The sequence below is a fragment of the Tenrec ecaudatus genome, chromosome 10, assembly GCF_050624435.1.
Source record: "Tenrec ecaudatus isolate mTenEca1 chromosome 10, mTenEca1.hap1, whole genome shotgun sequence".
NCBI lineage: Eukaryota > Metazoa > Chordata > Mammalia > Afrosoricida > Tenrecidae > Tenrec > Tenrec ecaudatus.
This window is the reverse complement of record NC_134539.1, coordinates 7,648,318-7,675,274: the sequence shown is the minus strand read 5'-3', so window position 1 is coordinate 7,675,274 and position 26,957 is coordinate 7,648,318. Positions and strand designations below refer to the sequence as shown.

Here is a 26,957-nt window from a genome sequence, read left to right as displayed (position 1 = left end):
CAGGTTAGCTACTGGAACATCATCGACCCAGTCACGAACTACTGCTTACATGGCAGGCTAAGTCCTTTGATCGGCAATTAATTGCCCTCTTCTGGAATGTTGATAGCCTCAAAAAGTGCTACTGGCTGTTAGTCTTTCTTGTTGTGAAATTCGCTTTTCAAATCCACTCCTTGACCCAAGCTAATTTCAACAGAGGCGTCGGGTGGTAAATGCAAAGTTCACAACAAATTGTGATGCTCCATCAATGCGCCTTGTGGAAAAACTGGACGGTACCGAAAGTAGGGTACAAGACCAAGTTCCAGCTCGGACGCTGTGGAGCTCGTTGCAAGGACATCCGAGCCTCCTGGACGTGTGTGTGCGTGTGTGTGTGTGTACACGCTCACCTACGAGTAGTGCCGACTCACTAAGCATCAGTGGAGCAGTTTGTCTCGTGCTGGGCTAGTGCCAGGGATACAATAGCAAACGCAGCAAACCACTTTCCTCCCCTCTCGGAACGCATTCCCTAAGGGGGCAGGTAGCTGCTGAGCAAATGACACAAACAAACCATACGGACTGTGATGAGACCCAAGATGGGCAAAGGAGTGAGTGGCACTCGAACTGCACCCAGATGGGGCACAAAACGAGTGAAAGGCGACACTGGGGGAGGGGACACCTGGGCAGAGCAAATCACAAGGACAAAGGCCCTGAGACAGACAGAACGTGCAGTGACCAGGGCGCTGAGAGGACCGGCAGGGCTGGAACAGGGTGGGCAATGAGGAGCGTGTAATGTGAGGGGAATAGAGGAGGTTTACAGCAGAGAAGAAGTTGGGTCCTGAGGATCATGGGAGAGAGCTGGGTTTTGTTCAGAGATCAATGAGAAGGTGAAGGGGGCTCCAGGGGCTGTTGTTTCTAAAAGATTGCTCTGCACATGGTCTGCAGAAGGCTATGGATGACAGGGACAGCCCCAAATCTATTCACAGAGTCCCCACCTGGATTAAGCCTCTGCTGAACTCATTGGGACGGTGACCTGGGATGGGAACACTCTTGTCCTCAGACAGAGTAGGGTGCATCGGCAGCTAGTGACCGCAGACATAGGTTAAACTCAGCACCTTAGTCTTGGTTTTCCTTGTGGACCCATTTAGAATTTGCTCTCGTTGTTATTATTTTCTGCTTTGAGATTTTCTGCTTTGTTATTATTTTCTCTGTGTTTTATTTTGTCATTGTTGTTAGGGTTATGTTGTTTTTATTTTTGTTTTTTACTACAATTTTCTTCATATGAAATCCAGGGTTGGATAAACCAATAGAGCCCACAATTCGAGTAATAACTACTTGGGGTTATGACAGAGGAGGTTGGGGTGGTGGGCGTGGAGAGCTGATGAAAACGGATACAAGGCTGAGGAAAATGATCCAAGTCGATTGTGATAATGCTTGCCCAGCTCACTTTTAATACACTGAAAGCACTGACTTGTACGGCACATGAATGAGAAGTCAGTAGAACCTTAGTCGTCATAGTACTAGTTCCACATGTCAGTAGAACTACATGTGACATATAATCCAACAGGGCCCAAAGAAGTTCGATTCCACTCTGCGAAAAAGAAACACGGAAGGCTGCTCTGGCTGCTATGTGGTAACCACAAGGAAGGACACTAGAGGGAAGTAAAGGGACCAACAAAGAGTCTGTTCTGGTCCATTCTTTATGGTGGTGGTGGTGGTGGTGGTGGCAGTGGTGGTGGTGAGAGCAGCTACCATGTTTTGGTCATCTTACGTGGGAAGATGCTTTGTACACATCATCTCTCATTGTCCCTACCACTCTACAGGTTGGATATGATTGTCTCCGTGTAAAATCTGATCAAATAGAAACTCAGAGGGGCCAAGTGTCTTGCAAAAGTCCACACAGCTAATGGGAGGCAAAGCTAGACTCCGACATCAAGTCCACAGCCACCCTTCATCCTCTGACACCCGGGGAGCATTGGGTTCCGTGTGCTGTGCTGGGGCAAGCTTTCGAGCCCTTGCCACTGAAAGGCGCCTGTAGACACCTTCGATCAGTCTGTTTCTCCCGTGTCTCTTCTTCACCACCACTCAAAGACAAAGGAACGGGGAGGAGGCTGAGGGGTAGGACTGCCTGCGGGAAAATGGTGGAAAACAGACGGGCTTTGCGGATGCTAAGTGTTCACTGCTTGAGAGACTTCATCTAAAAACCCCTGTCAGGCTGACAGATCCTAAATATCATGCGCTGTCTTGTCAAGCGTGCAAGCCTCTGCTTGGGACAAGAATCTGAAAGGATGCAAACCTTGTGCTGAGCACGGGGGAAGGATCCGGAATGAGACCAGGCGGGAGTCTTTTCTTTCTCACCCAGAAAGAAGGCAATGACCTGAACTGGTCAGGTGACCCTGATGGGCTGGTGGGAGGAAACGGAAAAGAGGGGTGTGGCTGGGCGAGAAAGTGCATTCTGACTCCATTCTGGCATAATCTGCAGGAAAGCAGAAAGGAGACGTCTGGAGAAGGGATTGTGCTGGCAGCTATCGGCTGCTAACTTGGGTGTAGTACTTTTGTTCTGCCCACGGGGAGATCAGCATCACTGACTAGGAAGAGGAGGTGGAAGTTGCCAAAGCCATGAGGCCGAAACTGTGAGGCTGTGCCCCCAGACAGTGTCCTCTTTGCTCAAGATGATTCACTTCCTGCAGTGAATCCACCTCTACCAGTCTGAAGGTTCCCACACTCCACTTACCTGGGGTCAGGGGTGAGCATCTGTCCTAAAGAGAAGAAGCGATCCGTACAGAAATTTGGCAAATTGAACTGTGATTCAAGTCAAGCCCCTTGGGAGAGGAGAGGAAGCATGAGCTTACAATTCAGGAAAACTTGCTTCCGACGGCGATGAAGCAGTTGACTCAAGACCTGCAAAGCCTTCTACGCTTTTCCAGGATTTTCCTGCAGACAGTCTGACCCAACGACCCCCACCCCCCTCCGTTACAGTCTTGGGACCCCACAAGGGCAGTTCTACCCTGTTCGGTAGGGGGAGTTGCTTTGAGTCTGAATCCACTCGGTGACAGTGAGTTCTGTCTGTGGTTGCGGTGAAGAAGAAAGGCAGCAAGATCGCAGGCCAGATCTCCACACGTGTGCCTTCGTGACGCTGATTACACTCTTCAGGGTGTGTTGCCATTCTCACGCACCTGCCCCTAGTTGCTCTTCTCCCTGGAGCCCAAATTTATTGTCCCGAAAGTTTCTACCTCATCTTTCTCATTGCTATTGCTAGTTTGTTCCCGCGTAACTAGAGCACAAGGCTTGGGGCAGGGAGTCTCTGCTGGCTAAGCTCAGCTACTGCTGGGTTTTCAGAAGATTTCAGGAGCTTAAGGTTTCAAAGGGCTAAGGGGTCAAGCTTGTCTCAGGGCAACAACAGTTGGGGACTTGGGGCTCCTCTAGCCTCTATAACTTCAGAAAATCTGGAGCCCGTGAGAATGTGGAATTCTGTGCTGTCTTCCCCGCCGCCACCCCTTATGATTAGGATTCTTCTTTAGATCAAGATGTTCCGTAATGGTAGGCAGGCACCATCCGTTCTTCTGGTCTCGTGGCAAAGGAGGTGGTTGTTCCTGGAGGCAACGAGGCACACAGTTCACATCCCCCTCCTGTCTCCAGTTCTTCATCTTCCTCTGTTGCTCCAGATGAAGAAGAATCAGAGCTGGGTCTCAGGTGGATGCTTGCACGCTTCTCGCACCCCCGGCCACTGCACAATGCACTAGAATTCCTGAACACCCTATTAGACCACCCAACCGAGAGGCTCCACGAAACCATGACCCTGGCCCTGCGAACCGAGGAACCAAATCCCATGAGCATTTGGTTGTCCCAAAGCAACCTCGGCAGTGACTCTTTCTGGTGTGTCACCGTTCTAATCTTCTCTGTCACATAACTTTTACGGATTCAGTGTTTCACAGGCGAACAATGTATTGGCAGCAATTTCAATAATCATATCATTGTAAGACTTTGGTGCTACTTGTCCCCCCGACCTTTCCACCCTCCTGCAACTCCATCCTGCACACTCTCTGTCTTCTAGATCCACCACACTGCTTACTCTCCATGGCCTGCTTTTAATCCTCCATCTACCACTCCCTTCACACCTCGATGCTTTGGATCAAGGTGTCCTTGGTGGAGATGTTGTTAGGTTCTGTGGTTACGTTCAGTTCCGACACAAAGGGGCCAGATGTACAGCAGAAGCAAGCACCACCCATCCTCACAGTTGTTTTTATGTTTGAGCCCATCGCTGCAGCCACTGTGTCCATCCACCTCGTCACTGAGTGGAAGCCTTTCTCAGTGTTTAAATCCATCTTGTCCCTGCCTTTCTACCTTGCCAAGCATGCCGACCTTTTACAGGGACTAGCCTCACCTGATAACATGTCCAAAGTATGTAAGACTAAGTCTTGACATCCTAGCTTCTAAGGAGCACTCTGGACACCTTCCTTCCAAGACAGGTTGGTTTGTTTTCCAGGCAGTCTGCGGTACTATCCATATTCTTGGCCAGCACCCCAGTTCGAACGCATCGATTCTTCCTTGGTCTCCCTTATTCAATGCCCAACTTCCTTCTAGATAAAGGTGCCTTCCCCCCTTTGCCTCTGCTTGCCTCTCTAACTACCCGCTATCAAAGTTTATTACTTCCTCTCCTGCATGCTTATCATGCGCGCCTTGGTTTCTCTGTCCATCCTACTAGATTCTAGCGAGCTCCTTGGGACAAGCGTTGTCCTTTCACCATCATTGTTTCCTCTGTTTCATTTGATAATTGTTGCTGGGCCGTTTTTAATTTACTTTTTAAAACTTTTTTTTTTCTGTACTGGGAAGTCAGGATGGATAGATCAAAGAAGAGAGCAACAGGATGAATAATTCCCCGGGAGCACAGAAGGGGCAGTGTGGAGTGGAATGGGGAGTCAACAGCTAGGGTACCAGAAGGACGAAAATGGTCCAAGGCTGATTGTGGGGCCAAATGCACAAACCTTCCTAATATGAGAGAACTGTTGAATGGGCGCATGTGCTAATTATGTATCAATGTAACTGTTTGTTAATGAATATGTAAAAGTAAATAAGGAGAGCCAAGAAGACAAAACAAGTGTGTGTGGGTGTCTGTGGTTATCATCTCATTTGTTGTAATAATGAGGCAAGAGTAATGTTGGAGATATAAGAGATTAAACATGTAAACAGAGAGCAAGAGAGAGAGAAATGGGGTAAGATCAATGCCAAGACACATGGAGAGCTCCAAGAAACCAGAAGCTGAGAAGACAAAGACCTTTCTCAGGACCAGCACAGAGAGAAAGCCTTCCCCCAGAGCTAATAGCCTCCGAAACTATGAGAAAATAGATTTTTGTTTGCTACAGCCATCCATTTTTTCCTGTTAAAATGAGATTAAATATGTAAGACATGGAGAAAAGATTGAAGTTGTCAAGGATTTCCTCTTGCTAAGATCCACAGTCAAAGCTCATGGAAACAGTAGTCAAGAGATCAAATGACACACAGCATTGAGCAATTTTGCTGCACAAGACCTCTTTCAAGTGTTAAAAAGCGAGGATGTGACTTTGAAGACAAAGGTGTGCCTGACCCAAGCCCTGATCTTTTCAGTTCCCTCGGATGCATGTGAAAGTTGGACGTGGAACAAGAAAGACAAAGGACTGATGCATCCGAGTCAAGGTGCTGGCGAAGAACATTGAAAGTGCCATGGGCTATCAAAAGAGCAAACAATTATGTTTTGGAAGAAGTACAGCCAGAATGCTCCTTAGACACAAGGATGGCAAGACTTCCTTTCACATGCTTTGGATATCTTCTCAGGAGACAGCAGTCCCTGGAGAAGGATGTCATGCTTGGTAAAGTAGAGGGGCGGTGAGAAAGGAAGATGACACAGTGTTTCCAACAATGGGATGCATCCAACATCAGAACAATTGTGAGGATGGGGTAAGACTGGGCAGGGTTTCATTCTTTGTACATGGAGCTACTATGAGTCGGAACTGACTTGATGGCACCTAACAAACAACAACAACACACACGCACACACCACACACTCATTTTGAGAGTTTAAGGAATGCTTCAGGAAAGGAGTGGAGGAACCCAAGCCCTTGCACCCAGAGCAGAAGTCAACTTTCCATTCTGAGCTCCTGCTCAAAGTTTTCCAAGAGAACAAAATGAAGAGCTGGAGGAGGCAGCTTTAGGCTCGTGTCTCCAGGACTCTTTGACCCCATCAGGGGCTTAGACAGAGAGGTCTGTCTGCCACGCCAGCATTGGTGGTCGAGCTGAGGAGCAGACTTGGCTGCATAGCTGGAGAAATCGCTACATGGTATGATTAGAAAGGCAGAATCCATCTGAAAAGAAATATGACAGTAAGATTTTTAAAGAGGAGAGAATCAACCACACATCCATCTCTGGTTTCTAAGTTTAAATTGATCGTATTTGCGCATTGTAAAGTTAACAAGCTACTCTGAAATGGCATCATAAATTAGTTACCATGCAGATGCCCCTGAAAAGGATGATGAAAATACTGAAAGAAATCTTTTAAAAAATCTTTTCAAGCATATTGCTGAACTGGCACGAGTGTAAAGAACACAGAGTATGCTGGACATCAAGAGGCATATGGACTTGGCTATTTTCTGAAGTTGTTTACAAAATCCTAAAGACATAGTAGATGATAAAGGGGCCATGAGGTAAAGTCCAAAACAGACCTGTCTTATCTCATATTTCTATAAAAGAGACACCATATGTGCATGGCTTGAATGAACAGTCATTTATTTTCTCAACAGTTGAAAAGAAACCCACCCCCAAACCCAAACTCATTACCATTAAGTTGATGCCGACTCCTAGTGACCCTACCGGATAGAATAGAACTGCCCCAGAGGGTTTGGGAGGCTATCACTCTTTAGGATGTAGGAAACCCCATCTTTCTCCTGTGGAGCAGCTCTGTGGTTTCGAACTGCTGACCTTGCAGTATACAGCCCAACGCATAACCACTATATCACCCAGGCTCCTTTCACAGTTAGGAGGCTGAAGATCAGGATTCTGAGTGCTGGCTCTAGGGGAAAGCTCTCTCTGTATCGGCTCTGGAGGAAATATTTGAGTCGCTTCCGTGTCGCTGGGCCCAGTGTTCCTGAGACCTCCGTGTGTTGGGTATTCTTGGCATCAAGCTTCCCTGGGGTCTAGGAGGTTCTCATCACACCGATCCTGCGTCCACAGCACACATTCCAATCCTGGCTCTTCTTCCTTGAGAGCACTGAAGTTCGCACCTCCTCGGTTCTCTTTCCCTTTATCTCTTATGAGAGAAAAAGTTGTGCAGGCCACATCCCGTGGAAATTCCCCTTACATTGGATCAGGGCTTTGGCACAAAAAAGGGTGTAGCACCCACTCTAAGCCCTTTACAACTCATTTGCTGATCTTATCAGGTCACATAATCAAAGATGGATGAGTCATTTAATAAGTGCCAAATTATATCATGACATCGCCATCAAGCCACCGAGAATCATGACCTTTTAAAACATTGGCGCATGTTTTGAGAGGACACAATTCAATCCATGACAATGACTAAGATGGGGATCCCAACAGGACACTATTGCATCAACCCAAACCCTAAAGCGGTGGTTCTCAACCTGTGGGTCGTGACCCCTTTAGGTGTTGAATGATCCTTTCACAGGGCTCTCCCAATTCATTACAGTAGCAAAACTACAGTTATGAAGTAGCAATGAAAATATATGTTATGGTTGGTGGGTCACCACCACATGAACTGCCTGAAAGGGTCGCGGCATGAGGAAGGGTGAGAACCACTGCATTGAAGGGATGCCCTCAGTGTCCAGGGGATTGAAAAAGAAATACCACCCCGAGAAGGGGACAGCTAGGAAGCTTGTTTGTTTCAACTCTGACCCGAGATGGAAGAAAAGATTTTCCTCTGAAGATTGAAGTCCTCATGAAAAACAAGGCCCCCTTATTTTTGACTGGTCTGAAATAACACTACCCACATGATTCTAAGAACCTAAAATAGAGAGTTAAATATGCAGTGGTTTGTAGTGTCCTGAGGCCATTGGGAAAGGATAGCGCAGCTCTCGTCCTGAAGAACTCAATTTCACCTCAAGCCATAAAGCATTCCTGGAGTAAAAGTCCCAAGGCAACTAAGGAGCTTGCTGTCAAATTTTATTCAACACCTAAGAGTCCTTAGGCATCGTGATGAGAACCCAAAGAAACAAGAGACAGCAGAGACCAACCCGCAAAAGCTTCATGTAGTAAAATAACCAAAAATAGCATTTAAAATAATAACTGATTTCAATGTGCTTAAATCTTTTTAAAAAAAGATTTAAATCATGGACATAGAACAGACATATTTGGAGAGGACCAAATCAAATATCTATAAAAAGAAGAAAATATGTCATTGAGATGAAAACTCAATGAATCGGTCAATTGGCAGATTAGAAAACGCACATGAAGACAGTCCATGAAGGGAGAAAGAGATGCGAAGGTCATCTTTGGAATACAATCCATAGACACACAGAGATAGAAAACATGAAGAAGAACAAAAGAGAGGGCCTGGGACGTGGCAGACAGAACGAGGCCATCTCCCGCGGATCTATTCAGCATTGTAGGAGATGATGGAGTGGGGAAAGCACAACCTTTGAAGATGCATGACCGAGAACTTTGCAAAACAGTCGAGAGACCAGATCCTTACAGCCAAGAAACGGAATGAATTCCAAGAAGGTTGACAGAAACAGGAAGAGATAGGAAGGCAGGAAAAGAAGGGGAAACTGCCCATCTAATTACATTAATAATGATATCACAGCACAGTAAAGAAAAGACTTTTGTGCAGATCATAATAAGACTATTTTGATGCCAGGGCAATGAAACCATTTGGCTGAATAAAGCCAGCCTTTTGTTTAGGGCTACACAAGGGCATTCATTGTTGCCAAGAAGTCTATTCTGACCCATGGAGACCCCGTATGTGCCCAAGAACGTGTGAAAACTTCGATGAGACATTCGCAGGACCAGCCGCTGGAGCACTTGGGCACCTCACAGAGCAGCAATAAAAGCTGCCAGTCTGGCCTGAAAGTCCTCCTCTGACAGGTGGGGAAGGCGGTGAAGGGTCTTACCCCACGTCATATGGCTCATGCCGAGGTAGTTGGAAGAACCAGGACCAAGACTCAGATCTCCCAACTGGAGTGACTGCTCAACATTCTAATGTTGTTCCTTTGTGAAGTTAAAACAACAACAAAAACCCCAAGCTTGAACCAGTTGCACTGGATCATAGAACTTTCTGTCACCATCCTGTTGCGTGTTTGGAACCGAATAACAACTTGAACACATTCTTACACAGCCTGACACCAACACATTGTTCCAGCTGCAGGAACCAAGGAAATGGCTCATGGAGTGAGAAGGGACCAAGGGGATCCGTCTTGATTTGCTCCTTCCTAGATGGTCAGAAAGGTATAAGTGGGTTATGAGTTGGGCTGACAAACACAAGAGCTGCAGTTGGAACCCACCAGCCGCTCTGAGGGAGAAAGCTGAGACTTTCTGCTCCCACAAAGAGCTACAGTCTCGGAAACCCTGCTGGAACAGTTCTACTTGTCCTATGGGGTCACTCTGTGAGTGGGAATTGACTTGATGGCAGTGTATGTGTGTGTGTGTGTGTGTGTGTGTGTGTGTGTTGCTTTCCTAGAAAAGCTTTGCTGAGAAATACAGAGAGAGAATGTCAAGTTTCAAGCCACAGGGGAAAAGCAGGTCTCAACCCATAGCATGTCTACGTGCCTGATGCCGTCATGTGTCACTTAGCAAAGCTGTAGCAAGATCCTATCACTTGTCTCAACCTGGCTTTTTTTTTTCCTAAAAAGTTTATAGCAATTATATATATATACATATATATGTTTATAGCCTGAGTCTTCATGAAAAGTTAGTAATGTGTGTGTGTGTGTGTGTGTGTGTGTGTAGGATCACGAAATCTAGTCTAATTGTGGATTTAGCCACAAACATATACCAGCAAGTATCTAAAATATCAGCAGTTGGCAACAATGTATTCAAAATAGATTGCTTAACTCAGGTTGAGAACTTACTCATTTACGTAGGTGGGTTAGACTCCAGAGAAAGTCACCCAGATCCCAAAGTCTGGAGAGGTCAAATCTTTACATCATGCCAAGCCCTAGTCAGGGGCACTGTTCCCTGAGAAACATCCTGAAGTGGATCAGCTGAAAGGAGCATGATATCCCTGTCGCTAGGTGGGTCGTTTGTAGAGAAGGAAAGTTGATGGGGGTGGGCACATAAAATTCTGATAAAAAGAAACAGATGGCACCCTACCCCACCGCCCCGTCAGAGTTTGCTGCCCGGTTACCATGGTCAGTGCCCAAGGATGAAGCTGCATCCTTCTGGGGTTGGCCTTTGGACGCGCACTGGCTTTATGTGCAGGCAGCTTTGAAGGAAATAGCAAGGGATAGTGAGAGGAATCTCTGGAAGGGTGAGCCAGATGCTTGCAAGAACAGGGAGCGTCGCACTCCGGTCTCCACAATTTAGCACCTGGGAAGTTCAATCCAAGGCAGCGGTTACAAGGACAAAATGTTACCCTGGCCAAAGAAAAATGTACAAGTCCTTCTTTAAAATAACAACAAAAGAAATAAAAATCCCTTCATAGAAGTCAGCCGCTTAATAGTAAAGTGCTTATTCTTTAGGGGCAGACTTAGGATAAGTTTCAAAATGAATTTTGCTTAGCTGGCACTTTCTATTCTGTTCCTGACAGCCGGACAGAAGATATGAATAGCCCGTGTGCTAAAGCAACTAAATAACCAATCCGCCTTTAGGACTTTGCTGTCACGTATAAAAGTTCTATATGATCAGCAAGTGATACATTACACAAAGTAGACCATTCATTAAACTGTGTCACTAATGTGCTGAAAGAGATTGCATTAGAAGGGTCTTGTTCTAGTGAGAGTAAAATGTGGACCCAAAATCAAGATCATCAGTAAAACTCAATATATATGTGTATCGTATATATAAATATACATGGATATGTGTATATTTGTTTATGTATGTATGTGTATATATGTAAATGCAACAAGGAAGCAGATGGACTTTAGGCTTCTCCTTAAATCTTGCCTCAGTATAAGAACGGTTTGTTCTAATAATGTGGCACTGTATGGTACCCACTTCCCTGACACAATCACTGAAGACAAAATGGATGCATAAGTAAAGGTGGTGAAAAAACTCATGGTTCCCAGCTATCAAAAGCTATAGCGTCTGGGGTCTTAAAGTCTTGGTGTTAAACAAGTGGCCATCTAGTAAGGGATCGACAAAGCCCACCTGGAAAAAGCACACCAGGCTGTGTGATCATGAGGTGTGGATGGGAAGAGGTATTAGAAGTTCAAAAAATACGAATCCAAATTGATATGAAGGGGACTGGATGTAGTGGGGACCCAGAGTCCACCAGCAAGACAGTTGGGACAGGCCCTCTTAGAAGGGCCTCATGGAACAGAGGATAAATCCAGGATGCAGGGCAGCACTGATAAACGACACAGCTAGCCTCTAGTTCCTTAAGATTTCCTCCACTTTCTATTGTGGTCTGTACAAGATATACCTCATTGGTCGTGTTAGACTTGTGTATGCTCATTTGTACATTTAAGATCGCTTGGTACATGGTAATGACCCCTCAGAGACACTGACAGGAGTAAGGGTTCCCTGAAGGTATATGGAGTCGGGTGGGGGCAGGGCGAGGGGAGTTGATAGCGTTGATGATTGTATAGCCCCACCCGATGGGCTTGAACAACAGAACTGGATGGGAAGAGAAGGGATCTATTGGAAAGAGTGTGATATGTCAATAAAAACAGTATCCAAAAAAATAAAAGAAAAAAATCAAGACCAAGAAAAAGAGCAGGCTTGTTGGTCAGCTAGAGACAGGCTGGTCCCCTGAAATGGTGGCCCTCAGTTGATCTTCAAGACTAGAACTGAGCCCACACTTATGATTCTATTTTCAACCCCCAAATAGAAAAGTCTGTAAGATGAATAACAACACAGAGAGGCTCTCATTCCTTAGAACATTCCACCATTCAAGATCAACAGGGCAGCGTTTACCCAAAGACCCATTTCAGAAGGGTTTGGAAACAAGGAGGAATTGGCATGGGGGATGCGGGGAGGAGTTGGATGAGTGATACTACATTGTGGAGATTGTGATCAATGACATGAAACAACATGTGTATGAAATACTGAATAGAAACTAATTTGCTCTGTAAACATTCATCCCGTTTACAAACATGAGCAACATGTCGCCCTCGGGCACTAACGAGACTATCTAATGTGTGAATCCAGTCATGTGAATTCAGAATTTATACATATTCAAGAGCAACAGGCAAAGATAACCACTGACGTGAGGATACGTGACAGGGCAGTATCTTTGAATTAGATAAAAACATCTAGAATGGGTTATGAGGAAGCTTCTGGGGTTCTGGAACCCCTCAATTTCTATGCATGGTTTACACAGGCATGTTCACACGTAGAGTTCATGGGTGTTTCTGATTATATTTTATGTCCATCAAATTGATTGGCTTCTACCAATTATAAGGTTAAAGTGAGACTCTCCATGGAGTCTACAACATGTTAAGAGTTCCCAACTCTCAAGAGTGGTAGCCAAAGGAATTCTACTGGCTGAGTTCAATAGCCCCCCCATTTAATGGCTGAAAACAGAATCCAGGCCTCTCCACACTTTGCTCAAGGATGCCTTGAGCTAACCGGTTAATGGTGAGGTGGGTACAATGTCTTATGTTCCTTAGAACAACGTCAGTGCTTTTGTTGTTGTTTAATCTGCTTAATTTTTTATTTAGGTTAAGGACAAAGTCCTAGTTTATCAACTCAGTAGACTAGTCAAGGCAAGGCACTTGAATTCGGGCAGTTGGTCTTTTAGTAGTTCTCTGGTAATCACATATACGGACAAAGTGGTAGGTCCTCTGGATATAAGATTTGCGCTCCCCCCACCCCCATGTGCACACACACACTTGTGCAATGTGCTGTTCAAAATCTGCAGAATTTTGAAACCTATATGACTTGGACATGACCAAATTAAATGTCTGTTAAATTCTGATCACATTTGGGAATTATAGCTGTACCCCTTCCAAGATCAGTTTTAAATTATAAAACAGGAAAATAAATCATGTAAAATCACAACAGAATTGACAGACCTTCTTTGGGGGAAAAAAAATCCAAGGGTAACTGGATTTCCTATTTGAAAAGGAAGTTATGACTCAAGTAGAAAGCAAATGTTCTGAGAATGATGAGGGTAACAGATGTACAGATGTGCTTGACATACAATGGATGGCTGGCTGGATGGATTGTGCTAAGAGTTGTGTGACCCCCAATAAAATGATTTTTTAAAATAGTGAACTTCTTTTAAATAAAATGGCTTGAACAGAAAATAAATAAATGAAAAAGAAGTTACAAATAGCAACATTTACTTTTTAAACTGACTGGATTATTTTTTTCAAGCCACGTAGTATCCCTGATGTGCAGAGTCCGAACTGCGCCAGCTCTGACAAACGATCTGTGTGGAGGCGTTCTCGTGGCACAACAAGCCTGCCAAGAAAGCATCTGGTCTGTGCCCAGAGCTCGCTGTTTTCAGTGCAGGCCCTCATCATGTCAGTCCTGCTGCTTGGGCAAATGCTCCTTAATAGGGCATGTGGGACTGTGATCAATGATGTAGTGCTGAACCCATATGCACACTGAGCTTCATTTCACGGTCAAGAATTTGGACCAGCTCTTGCATGGATGGAAGGTGACTGCATTCCAGCTTAGCCCATACAGGCACATTGTTTAAGGGAATCTGCAGTGCACTAGTTCTCCATCATCTTGCTCAAGACGAAAACCATCATGCATGCATAGACTATAATGTCTTGGCCCCGCTGCCAGACGCTAGGAGCTGGTATGTCAAAGAAAGCAAAAGACTCGTTGCCAACAGCGATTACAGCCATTAAGACTAGTTTGAAGATGGACAGGAGAGCTGCTGCATGTTTTCCTGTAGGTTGGGTGGTCACGCTGTCCTTCAAAGTGATGTCTAGTGCCACTGCTGATAACCCTCCTCAACACCTCAACACCACCCACAACCTCAGGAAGCACAAATATATGATAGTGCTTCTTTAATCTCTTGCTGGGCACATCACCCAGGCTTGCTGAGTCCCCACTATCAAGAGAAGCAGCAAAAGCCTCATGTTAAATGAGCCAACCACACCGGCTACCCTTATGCCGAGATTGCCAATACCAGTGCTCTTGCTGTCTAGGTAAAGTCTAAATCTACCTTCATCAAAGAGGTAAAAATCCATAAGACTACAGGGGTTTTTGAGATATTCTACAGACTAAGACATAGTCCTCGGGGTAACTCTGAAACAAGTTTGGACAACCACTTTCTCTCCCAAGGAGAGGAGCTATCAGAACACTGTCAGATGAAATAATCCCACGTAAGAGGGGGCTTCAAAATGTTCTTAAAACGTTCCGTACTGTTTTCAGCCCAATTTTCAACGAACTTTTTTGGAAGCCCCCTTCTATTCCTCCAGAATCCAGACTTTGCCCTCGGACCGAGTTCTGCCCCGAGGAAGGGCTCTGTGGACAGTGGCTGAAGGCGTAGGTACTTCAGGTAAGCGGAATGGGAGGTGAATCTGCAACAACTCAGAGCTGTCGTCTTAAATGTTCTGAGTTGCTTTGAGAAAGAACCGATTGGGCAGCGTACAGGAGCTTCCATGTGCCAAATCTTGACCGTGGGAGTCGAGAGCATAAAGAAGTTATAGATAATTCAAACAAGGTGAGTCTGAAAATGACAACAGTAGCTCAACAGCAAAAACACAAACCAAGAATCCATCATGATGTTCACAAGAGAAGAGCAAATGAGCGCTGATGTTACAGTGTAGATCATTAAAGGTTCTGTAAAGCTGCTTGTATTCTTGCCACATCACCCCAGGTTGGAGGATCTGAAGCCAAAATGAGATCCCATCCGCCTTCCCTGCCTGCAGGCTGGGGCTCACCTGCCACGTAGCTCAACTGGTTGTAAAAGTCTGGCTCCTCTTCTTTTTGTCTCTGCTTGTGTTTCGTTGCCATCAAGTCGAGTCTAACTCATGGCAGCCCTCCGTGACAGAGAGGAACTGCCCCATAGGGTTCTAGGCTGTGATCTTTATGTGAGCAGATGGCCAGGGGTTCTCCTGTGGAGCCAAGAGGTGAGTTTGAACCACCAACCTCTTGATTAGCAGTGAGTACCTGACCTTTGTGCTACCAAAGCATCTACTCCTGCCATACTGCGGTGTGTGGCATTCTCTCAATATAAATTTCATCACTGGTGTTGGTTTTCTAGAGAACCCAAACTAACGCAATGAAGAATAAGACATTTAAAACTCAAGCATACTAAAGTGTTCCACTCAAAGATATGAGAGTTTCTGGTCACTGAGCTGAATAAACAAAGCCACGATCTACACTCAGCATTTAATTTCCAGAACAGTTTAAACACTGTCAGGTAATAACAACCTAAAGGTCTGAACACGGGACCACGACCGTGAGATGAGCTGATTGCTCTTGCCCAGGTCATCGCTTCCTGCTGCCCCTCACGTTGCGGGCTTCATTCTCTTGAGGTGGGAGCCAGGAAACTCAGCCGTGATTACCATGTCGCCGGGTTGTAGGTGAAACTACTAACGCAGAAAGTGTGCTAAATGCTGCTCATCTCAAAAATAAGGTTTAATCAATTCCCCCCTCTGGATAGGGAAGATTTCTTGCATGTACCCAATAATGCGGGGGTGGGGGTGGGGGGAGCGCTTTAACTGACAACCCCTTCTTTGCCGGGAAGCACTAAGTTTAATAGGCATGGACGACACCTGCACATAGTGAGCAACCACCGTATAGATTCCTAGTCTCTGCGAGTTTCTTCCCACAGAGTATGAGGAGATCACAGATACTATTTACTTATTTGTAATTTAAAATTATTGTGTTTTAAGTAAAACTCCAGCAGATTAGGCTTCCCTTTAACAATTTGTACACAGTTTCCCACACCAGTGGTTACAGATTTTACAACGTGACTGTATTGTCATTATCTTCATGCCGTTTGTTCTCTTTCCATTGATCTAACCCCTCCCCCTCCGTTTTTACTTCGCATCTTTGCTTCTGGGTAAATGTTGACAATGTGGCCTCATATAGTTACTTGTTTAAAAGAACACGTTACTTCTGAGTGCTTTTGGTTATTTTATATCTATTATTCTCTATTATTTGGCTGAAAGGTGACCAATAGAAATAGCTTCACTTCCAAGATCAAAAGGTATTTTAGGCGGAGAGTCTTGGGAATTCCTCGAATCTCTCTTGATCCAGTAGGTCTGGTCTTTTTTTAGGAATTTGAGTTGTGTTCTGTATTTCACTCCCATTCCACTAGGATCTTCTTTTGGCTCCCTGGTCAAGACTATTGGTAGTGGTCGCTAGGCACCATCCAGTTGTTCTGGCCTCCAGGTAAGGGAGACGGTGGTTCTGTGGTCTGTTAGGCCAGTGGACTCGTTTCTTCTTGGAGCCTTTGATTTTCTTCGTTCTCCCTTGCTCCATATGAGTCGAGACCAATAGTTGTATCTGACATCACCACTCACAAGTTTTGTAAGTCCTCAGACTATGCTCCCAAGCCTCTTAACTCAGTAAACCAGTCCCATGGGTTGTTTGATGATGTCTAGAGGTTCCCTCGACATAACTGAGGCCAGATTCAGAAGAGGATGTTGGAAAAAGGGATATTATTGTTAACATCAGATGGATCTTGGCTGAAAGCAGAGAATACCAGAAAGATTCTTTCTTGTGTTTCTGTGCATCATAACAAACCATGTTGTGTTAGGCAGGGTTGTCTAGAGATACAAAATTAGGACACTGTGATATATATATATATATATATATATATACACATATATATACATATATATATACACACACACAATGAGAAGGATTATAACAGCTAACTAGTCCACACAGAGGGCTCAGTTCAACTCACTTTTCTGGAGCAGTTAATATACTGAAAGTCCTTCAACTCACGGAGGGGGCTTCAGTCAAAGGTCAAGGAAGCAGACAGCAGTCTTCCCTCAGGCAAAACATGCAGAATCTATTTTGGGATATCGAACTCAAGCAATGCAAGGCAACAGGATCCACCAGCCTTAAGCTCAAGGGATGTATGCACCAGCAGCATAGTGAAGCAGGCCTCGAAGTATCCTCAAGCTCTAGAGACATGATCCATGGGTTGGCTTGGCCAACAGGTAGTGTAGCACACGGGTTGAGGCAGAGAACTAGCTGAAGCAGCAGCACACTGGTCCAATCACCAGAGAGCAAGAGAGAGGGGGACAGGACTCGCAGAGCCATTTATCTCTTTGCCCTCCAATCAAACTGCAACCTCATTAATCTCCCCGCACATGTTCCTGTTGGCCAGATTGGCATAATAAACCTAACTATCGACATGGATGGCCTTGAGAAGAATGAGAATTCCAGAACACTTCATTGTGCTCGTGCAGAACCTGTACATGGATCAGGAGGCAGTTGTACAAACAGAACAAGGGAACGCTGCATGGTTAAATATCAGGAAAGGTGTGCAGCAGGGTTGTATCCTCTCACCATACTCACTCAATCTGTATGCTGAGGACATCACTAGAAAAATGATTATTTGAAGAAGAATGTGATGTCAGGATTAGAAGACGTCTTATTAACAATCTGCGATACGCAGATAACACAACCTTGTTTGCTGAAAGTGAGGAGGTCCTGAAGCACTTGCTGATGAAAGATCAAAGATTGCAGCCTTTAGTGTGGATTGCAAAATCCTCACCACTGGACCAAAAAGTAACATCATAATAAACTGGACCAAAAAGTAACATCGTAATAGAGATTGAAGTTGTCCGGGATTTTTGTCTCAATTGGATCTGCTCTCAATGTTCACGGAAGCAGTAGTCAAGAGATCAAAAGATGAGTTGCACTGGATAAATCTGCACAAGCCCTCCTTAGAGTGTGGGAAAGAAAAGATGTTACTTTGAGGACTAGGTGTGCATGACTCAAGCTATGGTATTTTCAATCGATACCTAGGCATGTGACAATTGGACATTAAATAAGGAAGACCAAAGAAGAACCAGCGCATTTGAATTGTGGTGCTGGAGAAGAACATTTCAAGTGCCATGAACTGCCAAAAAGACAAACAACTCTTGGAAGAGCTATGCTCCTTGGAGGCAAGGCCAGCCAGACTTTGTCCTTCATACTTTGGACATGTGTTCTCAGGAGAGACAAGCCCCTGGAGAAGGACGCCATGCTTGGTCAAGCAGGGGAAGGCCCTCGATGACAAGTATTGACATAGTGAATGAACTTTAGCATAGGAACAATGGCGAGGACATCACAGGACTGGGTCAGAACGGACCCAATGGCACCTGACAACAACAGTCGCCAAGCCTTCTGAGCTGACCTCTTGGCCTTAAATTTAACTGGCCCACCCCATCTCGTCAGAAGGTAATTTTTGATGGACTCCTTTTTGTCAGGCATCCAAAGGAGATTAAGTCCAATGTGTTCCTGAGGGAGCTTGTGTGCAGCTATCCCCTGATCGCAGAAATGTGTCTAAACACATCTGACTTGAAGTATGTCCACACGTGAGCAGCTGGAGCCCGCACAGCAGTGCTTTGTGACTTACCCTTCACAAGTTTATGCCCAGCCCACGCCCAGAACCTCTCCAGCAAGTAACCTTTATAGGAATCCTGAGGACTATTTCCTTCACTATGAGCCACTGAACGACTGATACCTTTTAATATCTCCTCGGATACAAACATGTATTTGATATTTGGACTGGGGAGGGAAACCGGGAAAGAAGTTGAATATATCACCAAGGTATATCAGAATAAATACTGGTACTTGTCTGTGATTGGAACTTTTAAAGATTAGAAATAAATCTTGCTCAAGGAAATTTTAAAGTGCTAGCAATCATTTACTACTATGGAATTGTGCTGGTGACTAATGCAGAGTGTTGTTTAAACAGAGTCATTAGAGAATGTAGACAAGCCATCAATAATATAAAAGAAAATCCATCTGGGGCTGGAAGAGGAAATATTTCAGAAGTAGTAAATCTTGATTTGAGGAGAGTGCATGCCTCCAGATAAAATGCCATGGGTGGTGGTGGTGGAGAGAAAGACATTGAAAACAAACATGTAAAGTGTTTGAATAGCATTTTTAAAACAACTCCCTTTGATAGTGTTGGCAGGCGGAGAAGCTAGACAGGAAGGGATCTGAGAATCGCACCCATGCAAAATGACTTAGTCAAACTATTTAATCCTGGCTCTGTGGAAGGAACTGCCAAGAAAATAAGGAGCAAAAATGTTCTTCGGACTGCAAAAAGTCTCCGGTGCACTAATGTTGCTAAGAAAACGGGATGATCAAAATCAGTGTTCAAATCCCCAGCCAAGTTTGTACACGGGCCCTGGATCTGAGCCCAGCCATGGAAATGGCAAACGAAGGTTACAAGACCAAGGGTGCTCGGCAGGCAGGATGCTGTCTCACGTACAGATGCAAGTCTCCTGCAAGGAAACAGGGCGAAGACTGTGATGTCATTTCACCAACATTTTTATGAGCGAAGGAGAAATTTTGAATGAAAAGATAACTTCACGAGGAGGATTAGAGAGATATTAAATGAAGTCACGTGAAATCTGGAATGGATCTTCCTTTTCAGTTCTTTTTGCCTTTAGGGACCTCGACACGGAGCTGTAGTTTCCTGCCCCGAATGTGCTCTTCCTGGAGAAGGACCAGGCTTTCTATTCCCGTAAACACGCACAGCCTCGGGCCCCGGCAGGGGTGATTCTGCTCTGCCCCGCGGGGCTGCTGCGAGTGTGCATTGACGTCATGGCAGTGAGTTGGACTTTTTGTTAATGTACTAATAATCACGTGACCTTGGGTTACTATGATCTGACTTTCTTAATATTCAAAGTAGAGAAAGCCACTCTGGTTTCCAGAGATGCTCTGAGCATTGCATGAAAGAATGTGGCTAAATGTCCATCCAGTCACTGATAACTTCGTGAGCCCTGGTGCCATAGCGGTACGAGTTGGGCTACTTATCACAAGGCCAACAGTTCAAAAGCACCAATGGCTTGGAAGGAGAAAGGCGAGACTTTCTACTCCTGTAAAGAATTACAGTTTCAGAAACCAACAGGGGTAGTTCTACCCTGCCCAGACTTGCTCAGTGGCCTTGATAATGAAGAGCAGCCACCTTTCCTGGCAGCTGCCAACCTCTTTACCTTCCTCTATATCACAACACGTCTCCAGGGCAGGGTTGTGGCTTTTGCTGTGATTGCTGCTGTTGTCTCATTTTACACTTTGCATCACCGGAAAATAAACAAGCCAACAGTTTGTGCTCAGGAAAGTTAAAGATGTTCTGAAATCCACTCCACTAGCCAATAGAAGAGGATGGATTTGAGACCCATCTGCCTCCAAGACTGTGTCTTTCCCCCCTGTGCTACACCGCTATCCTCACTGTCTAAACCAGCCCGCCAGCCAGCCAATCAACCAACCAACAACTCTCCCCAAGGAGAGTAGAGGGCAAGTGCCCCCAACTGCCTTCTCTTGCTGGAGAAGTACTTAAAAGTACTTCTGCAGGCAACTGTCAACAATAGAGCACCTACACCAGAAACTGAAAAAGAGATTAGAGGGCTTTTTCTTGGATTTCCTTAAAACAAACACCTTTTTTTTTTCATATTTGGGGTGAGAAAATTAAGTGGAATTCAAGTTTCTTCCTGCTGTTCAAGGAGATTATTTCCCATTTTAATGTTTCTAAATGTCTTTTCCATGAAATGAGACAGAAAGGATTGCCGCCAGGATTGCTAAATTTTCAACTTGTAGGATGAAAGAGACATTGATTTTGGCCCCCCAAACAAAAAGCAAGCCCCCTGCAGTCAAATCCATTCCGACTCATAGTGACCCTACCGGACAGAGCATAGCTCTGCTTAGCGGTGATGAGCTTATACATCTTTCCTGGAGCGGACAGCTTCTGCTTTCTATCCCGGGGGCATTCCCCACCACAGATAGGCCCACCGCCTCCATTTCTCAGTCCCTTCCCGTACTCATACCAACCCTACAGTGTTAATCTAAGAGAGAGCTCCCCTCAGACGACTTCCCTTTCTGCTGGCTGTAAAGATGGGAAGGTTACCAATGATAGGAAAGAGAAGGGAAATGGAGAGAGAGCAGTCTGTTGCTGACAATGCATTTTTTGGCCGGCATTAAGGGTTTGGGAGCATCGATGAATCATGTGGAATTTGAGCTGCACGGTGGTCTTGTACTCACTTTGTGTGTATGTGGGGGGTGGGGTGGCTCTCACAGCTCTTATCACATTCCATACATCGATTGTATCAAGCACATTTGTACACATGTTGCCATCATTATTTTCTAACCATTTACTTTCTATTTGAGCCCTTGGTATCAGCTCCTCTTTGTACCCTCCCTCACCCTCCTCTTACGCTCTGACCCCTTGAAAAATTATAAATTATTATGATTTTCATATTTTACATCGACTGATTGCTCCCTTCCCCCATGGTTTCCTCCCTCCTCCTCTCCTCACCTGCCCTCTACCCTCCTGTTATCGCTGCCAGGAGGATAGCGGTACTCGAAGGCCACTCAACCAAAGGTTCCCCCACACGGGGGGTGGGGGGGATGGAAGGTTCCAGAGCATGCGGGTTGAAGAGCCGTGCCTTTTCAGGAAGGAAATCAAAAGAGGAGCATCAAATACTTGAAAGCCATTTGTGAGGAGCAAGACAGAGGGACCCGGAGATGTCCCAGACCTTGGTGAGATCTGGAAGATTCCAGCAGAACAGCTGACTGGCAACACTCTGGGAGTCTCTGGACCCTTTGCCTCACCTCCAAAGACAACACCCCCGCCCCCGAGCTGGGATACAACTTGTGCACAGCCACAATACACACTACGGGGCTTGCTGCGGTTTTCTATGTTCAAATGGTCTCCTTAGTCCTCCACGGAGAGACTATGTCTGCAGGTGTCTTTTCACATGTGGGAAAAACAAGGCCGAGGAGGTCAGGAGGAAGAGGAAGACAAACTGCCAGGAGGCTGCCTTCAAGGGACAAAGGACACAAAAGAGCTTTCAAGGCACCTAAATGAAGGATAGTAACAGAGTCGTTCAGCTTTGGGGTTGACCCACTTTCTCAGATACCAAATGCTTTCTGGTTTGCACTCTGGCATGCCGCACCCCCCTCCAGCTATTTCACAATAAAAAAATCTTTTTAAGTTCATAAAAAAAAGATGCCAATGCCTTATTTTCTTGCAAACAGTTGTGCTTGAGGGCCCGGTGCCGCTGTGTTATTTTTTGTTTGTGATTTTATCCCTGGTTGTCTGAAAACCACTTGTAAACACAGAAGGTAGGTTTGTCTTGGATAAGCCCGGACTATGGAATAGAATTTTCAACCCGCTTCATCAAGATTCAATGCCCAAATCAAAACCCACGGCCATCGAGTCCACTCTGTCTCACAGCAGTTCTACAGGATGGACTTGAACTGCCCAGCATTGCTAAAGCTGGAAACCTCCACAGAAGCAGAAAGCCTCGTCTTTCTCCCACAGAGCAGCTGGTGGTTGACACTGCTGGCCTGGCCGTGAGCAGCGAGCATGCAACCCACTCCGCCACCAAGGCTCCTTCTGAAGCCTCAACATTTGTCAGGGAGGGAATAAAAGCAAGCATTTACTGCAAAGATCATTGCAACCCATCTTGGCAGTTTATTTATTATTTTACAGCTGTCCCAAAGAACAGCCAAGTGAAACTTCAGATTAATAGCAATTTAGTATCATCCACTGTAGCTGCTACTAGTTATAATGACGAATCTGGCGAATCCTTTATTTTACAGAAATATAAAACAATTCCCCACCTTACACTGACACTGGTAGTCCACGGAAAACTAGGCAGAAAATGACAAATTCTGAAAAGGGTGGGAGAAAGAGACTGGAATCCTCAGATGTTGCTGGTTCGTCTGTCAATGCACCGCCGTTGTGGAAAGCAATATGGTGCTACCTCAAACAACTGGGGTTAGATAGTTCCTATGATGCAGCAGTACCTCGGCTGGCATATACCTTAAAGAAGGAAGCGCCATAAGCTGCACAGACATAAGCACGCCTGTGTTCGTCGAAGCACTGTTCACAATACCAAGGGGTTGGAAACAGCTCAAATGCCCACCGGTAAGAGAATGGCTACAGAGGCTTGGGCGCGTACATACAATGGACTACAACACGTGCTGTCACGCAATGATGAGACCACAAAACACCTTGGAACGTGCACGGACCGGGAGAGCCTTATGCCGAGTGAAGTTCGTCAATCACAAAAGGACAAAGAACAGATGAGGGCACTATTAAAGAATCAAAGCCACAGGGAACAGACTTCGGAGGATAGAGGGCCACGGGAGAGAGGCCAAAGAGGAAGCGATGGCCACGGTGAAGGTCGACAGGTATTGATTGACTTGGATGAGAAGGAGGAGAGAAATCAGGGGAGAGGATGGAATAGAACGGGGAGGGGAGGATGTTGACAAGTGGTTTGCACTGTTCAATGCAGAGTTGATGGTCTGAAATTTAACCCCACCCCCACCTAATTCACACAAAAAAATTTTTTCATTTACAAAAAGAAAGAAAATAATTCCCAGAGTTCCCAAGAATGTCCCTTGCAAAACGCAACTCAAAATCACTCTGAATATCAGCAGCATTCTTACCTTGAGCTCGCCTTTAGATTTCTCCCGTGCAAAGCCGAAACTCTGGGCTCGGAGAGCCAGAGACTCTATTTATTATCCAGAGTCTGGCAGAAAACCAAGCTTCCCTCAGAAGGGAGAAGTGGGCGGGTAAGGTTTTTTCATTACATGACGAGAATCCATTGAGTTAGTGGCCTGTCAACAGCTGAACTCTGCTGAGTGCTGTCTTCTGCATGTTGCCATTTAGCTCAGTGCATGATGGATGCCGTGTCCTGGGCTTCTCCCTTCCAGTGCACATCAGAATGATTGCCCCCAGCCCACCTTGTGTGCCCTCTTCTCGTCCATCTCCAGCCAACCGCCCTGCCTTGTTCACATGCTTGATAGCTTGGAACCCTTCCGACTTCTCCTGCAGCACAAGGTGTTGGGAATCCTTTTGCCTGCTGTTCCTTCCCTGTAGGCGGAGGCCTGGTGGTGTAGGGGATCGTGTCTCGGCCTGCTAACTACAAGGTCTGCAGTTTGAAACCACCAATCTCTCCTTGGGAGGAAGATACAACTTTCTACTCTCGTGAAGGGTTCCAGTCCCCAAACCCCACAGGGTCAGTTCTACCCTGTCCCGTGAGTCAGAATTCACTTGACAATACTGAGTTTGGGCTCTGCCTCTTAGAGGTCTGACTCAGGCCACCTCCTTTGACGTCTCAATAATATCTGTGCAGCATCCCTGCACAAATTAAGCTCCCAGATACTCCCAGGAGCTCACCACACCTGCCCGGGCTGCCCTGCCCCTTATCATTCATTGACTTTTCCATTCATCCTAAAGCTTCACAGAAGATGTATCATTTTACGGTAGAAGCAAATCCTGCAGCGCTGATCACCTTTCTTCTTCGCCGGTGAGAAAAGCCCCGCCCCCATGGCTCTGCCCGATACCTTCGACCTCTCCCGTATGATCACTGCCAGAAATTAAGGGGTGCAGGGATCTTCTTTTAAAACTTTAAGTGTTGCTGTATTCTAAGATCATGCATCAGGAGGAAGCCTGCAGTTATTCTAGAAAAAAGATATCAGGATGGAATAGTTTATTACACACACACACATACACACACAGCATGGCACCAACAACCATCCAACCCACAAAAGGAGAAGGGTGAAGTTGAACAAAAGAGGCACAAAAAATGTTCTGTGAAATTAAATAGGATGACTTTTAACTTTTCTTCTTGGCATTTTCAGGTATAGATTCTGGGAAGGGACAGTGAACAGCGGGGCTGGGGAAATCATGACTGTTTGGTTTTCCCCCCACTCTGGCAAAAGGAACAGAGGACATCAGCAACAATGTTTTTCTGTTATCTGATCGGGGGTTGTTTCCATTCTGAGCCCATCTGTAATTTTCAACCCCAAGCAGTCATCTGCTGCCGCCAAGATCTAGGGACTGGGGAGAGCGGGCTTGCTTACAAGAAAGCCTGTACCACCACAGAGTCATAAATCCCCCAAAGCATGTCGAGTGATATTTACACTACAGTCTTTGAAGGGTACAGTACCAACATGGAAAAATCTGACATGTGGGGAGAATGGCCCACATGGGACACAGCGACGCGAAGAGAGCAAATGGTCAACACAGGATTGCCTCACATCTTCCATTTGTTTTCCGAAAATTAATGCGATCTCTGGGAAGTGTCGCAAAGCCGAGCCTACTAAAACGAGGTATGCCTGTAGTTTTGTGTCTGTCTGAAAAGAAGGAAGATGGCTGTGCCCACCTTTGGGTTAAAGCAGCAAAAAGCCTATCGAATCCATGATCAGAGGAGAAAGTTGTATTCGAGCTAACTTCTGAGCACCTGGTTTGCAGGATGTGGATGACCATGAAAGTTCACCATCCATTGCAGAAACCCCAAGTAAATGAAGCCTTCGTTGAGCATTGATTGGCCCAGGATGTGAACAGCCCGACCCTCTGACCGAGTGCAAGGGAAAGTGAACTCATGGGGATCTTCCTAAGGGGCTTACCTGGATGCATCTGTATTGGAAGAAGCAAGGCCAGACTGCTCCTTGGAGGCAAGGATGGCAAGACTTGGTCTTACACAGGTTGGATCTGTTGTCAGGAGAGAGGAGCCCCTGGAAAAAGACATCATGCTTGCTAAAGTGAAGGGGCAGTGAGTAAGAGGAAGGCCCTAGGAAAGATGGACGGACACACGGTAGCTCTAAGGGCGTAAGAACCATCGTGAGGACGGCACAGGGCTGGGCGGTCACTCTGTGCCGGAATCCAGTAGGCAGCACCTAACAACAACGACAACCTTTCAGATGTGTCTCCTATCAGCCAGGCGTGGTTGGGTTTTGTTGTTTAGTCAGTGTGACCCTCTTTGAACTCAAAGTTCGTTGATTTTTATTTACTGAAAATTATGAATATGTGTTACATTAGTTCTACCATCTCAATTTGATTTTGCTTCTTTTGTTCCCGGTTTTGTGTTTCATTTTTCTCTCCTTTCTCACTTTTTTGGGGGGATTACTCTGGGTTTGTTTTTGTTTTTTTTTTCAATGACTCAATTTCCCATCAGCAGTTCTAACACTTTCTCTTCAGCCAAGCAAGAGAGCCAAAAAAAACAAAAACCTGCCAAAAACTCAGCTCTGCTCCTAATAGGCTTTTGTTTCCTTGAAGACAGGGCCTCTACTCAGCAGGATAATTTCTTAAGTTTTCAAAGAGAAAACTCACTGTGTGTCAGCTTCCGGACGCTGCCCCTCACTTCCCACTGGAAGCCCACTTGTCCGTAGCACGTTGGCTCTGGAGTACGTTGGCTCCTGGGTCTCGGTGCTTTCTCTGCTATTGGGTATTTCACTTGCCTTTTCTAGGGAGTCCTGGTGGCATAGTGGTTACGCATTGGGCTGCTAACTTCAAAGTCAGCAGTTCGGCACCACCAGCCATTCTGCAGGAGAAAAATGGAGCTTTCTACTTCCGTAAAGATTTAGTCTCTGAAATCCACAGGGGCATTTCTGTTCTGTCCTATAGGGTCACTCTGACTCGGCATCAACTTAATAGCAACGGCTTTGAAAGTTTCAGTGTTTTCAGCAGGAGCACCCATGCACCATTAACAGGTTGCTACTCAGGCAAATGAACTTGAAAGATGGGTAGCACATCATTACTGAGGAAATTAGTGCTCCTACTAATGAAGATGTTCAAGGTGCTTTTAGAATTGTGCCTTGGTATCTGAGAGGCAGTTTTCCAGGTCCCCATGGATACCTAAATTCCTCATGTACAATGGCATCGTGGTTGCATTTAACCTATGCATATATGCCTGTATTCTGCGAGTCATGTGGAGATTACCTATTCATGCTGATGCTATATAAGC

The 26,957-nt window shown here is 45.6% G+C and overlaps 1 protein-coding gene across 2 annotated transcripts in view; it reads right to left on the bottom strand.

The window, feature by feature from the left end:
• IL33 (interleukin 33) overlaps nucleotides 1-23,700 on the bottom strand; it is a 41,049-nt gene extending 17,349 nt beyond the window's left edge. For both annotated transcript variants that reach the window (XM_075558912.1, XM_075558913.1), the window contains exon 1: nucleotides 23,656-23,700. The gene's annotated coding sequence lies outside the window, so the exon portion shown is untranslated. The remainder of the gene's footprint in view (nucleotides 1-23,655) is intronic.
• Between the last annotated feature and the right edge of the window lie 3,257 nt (nucleotides 23,701-26,957).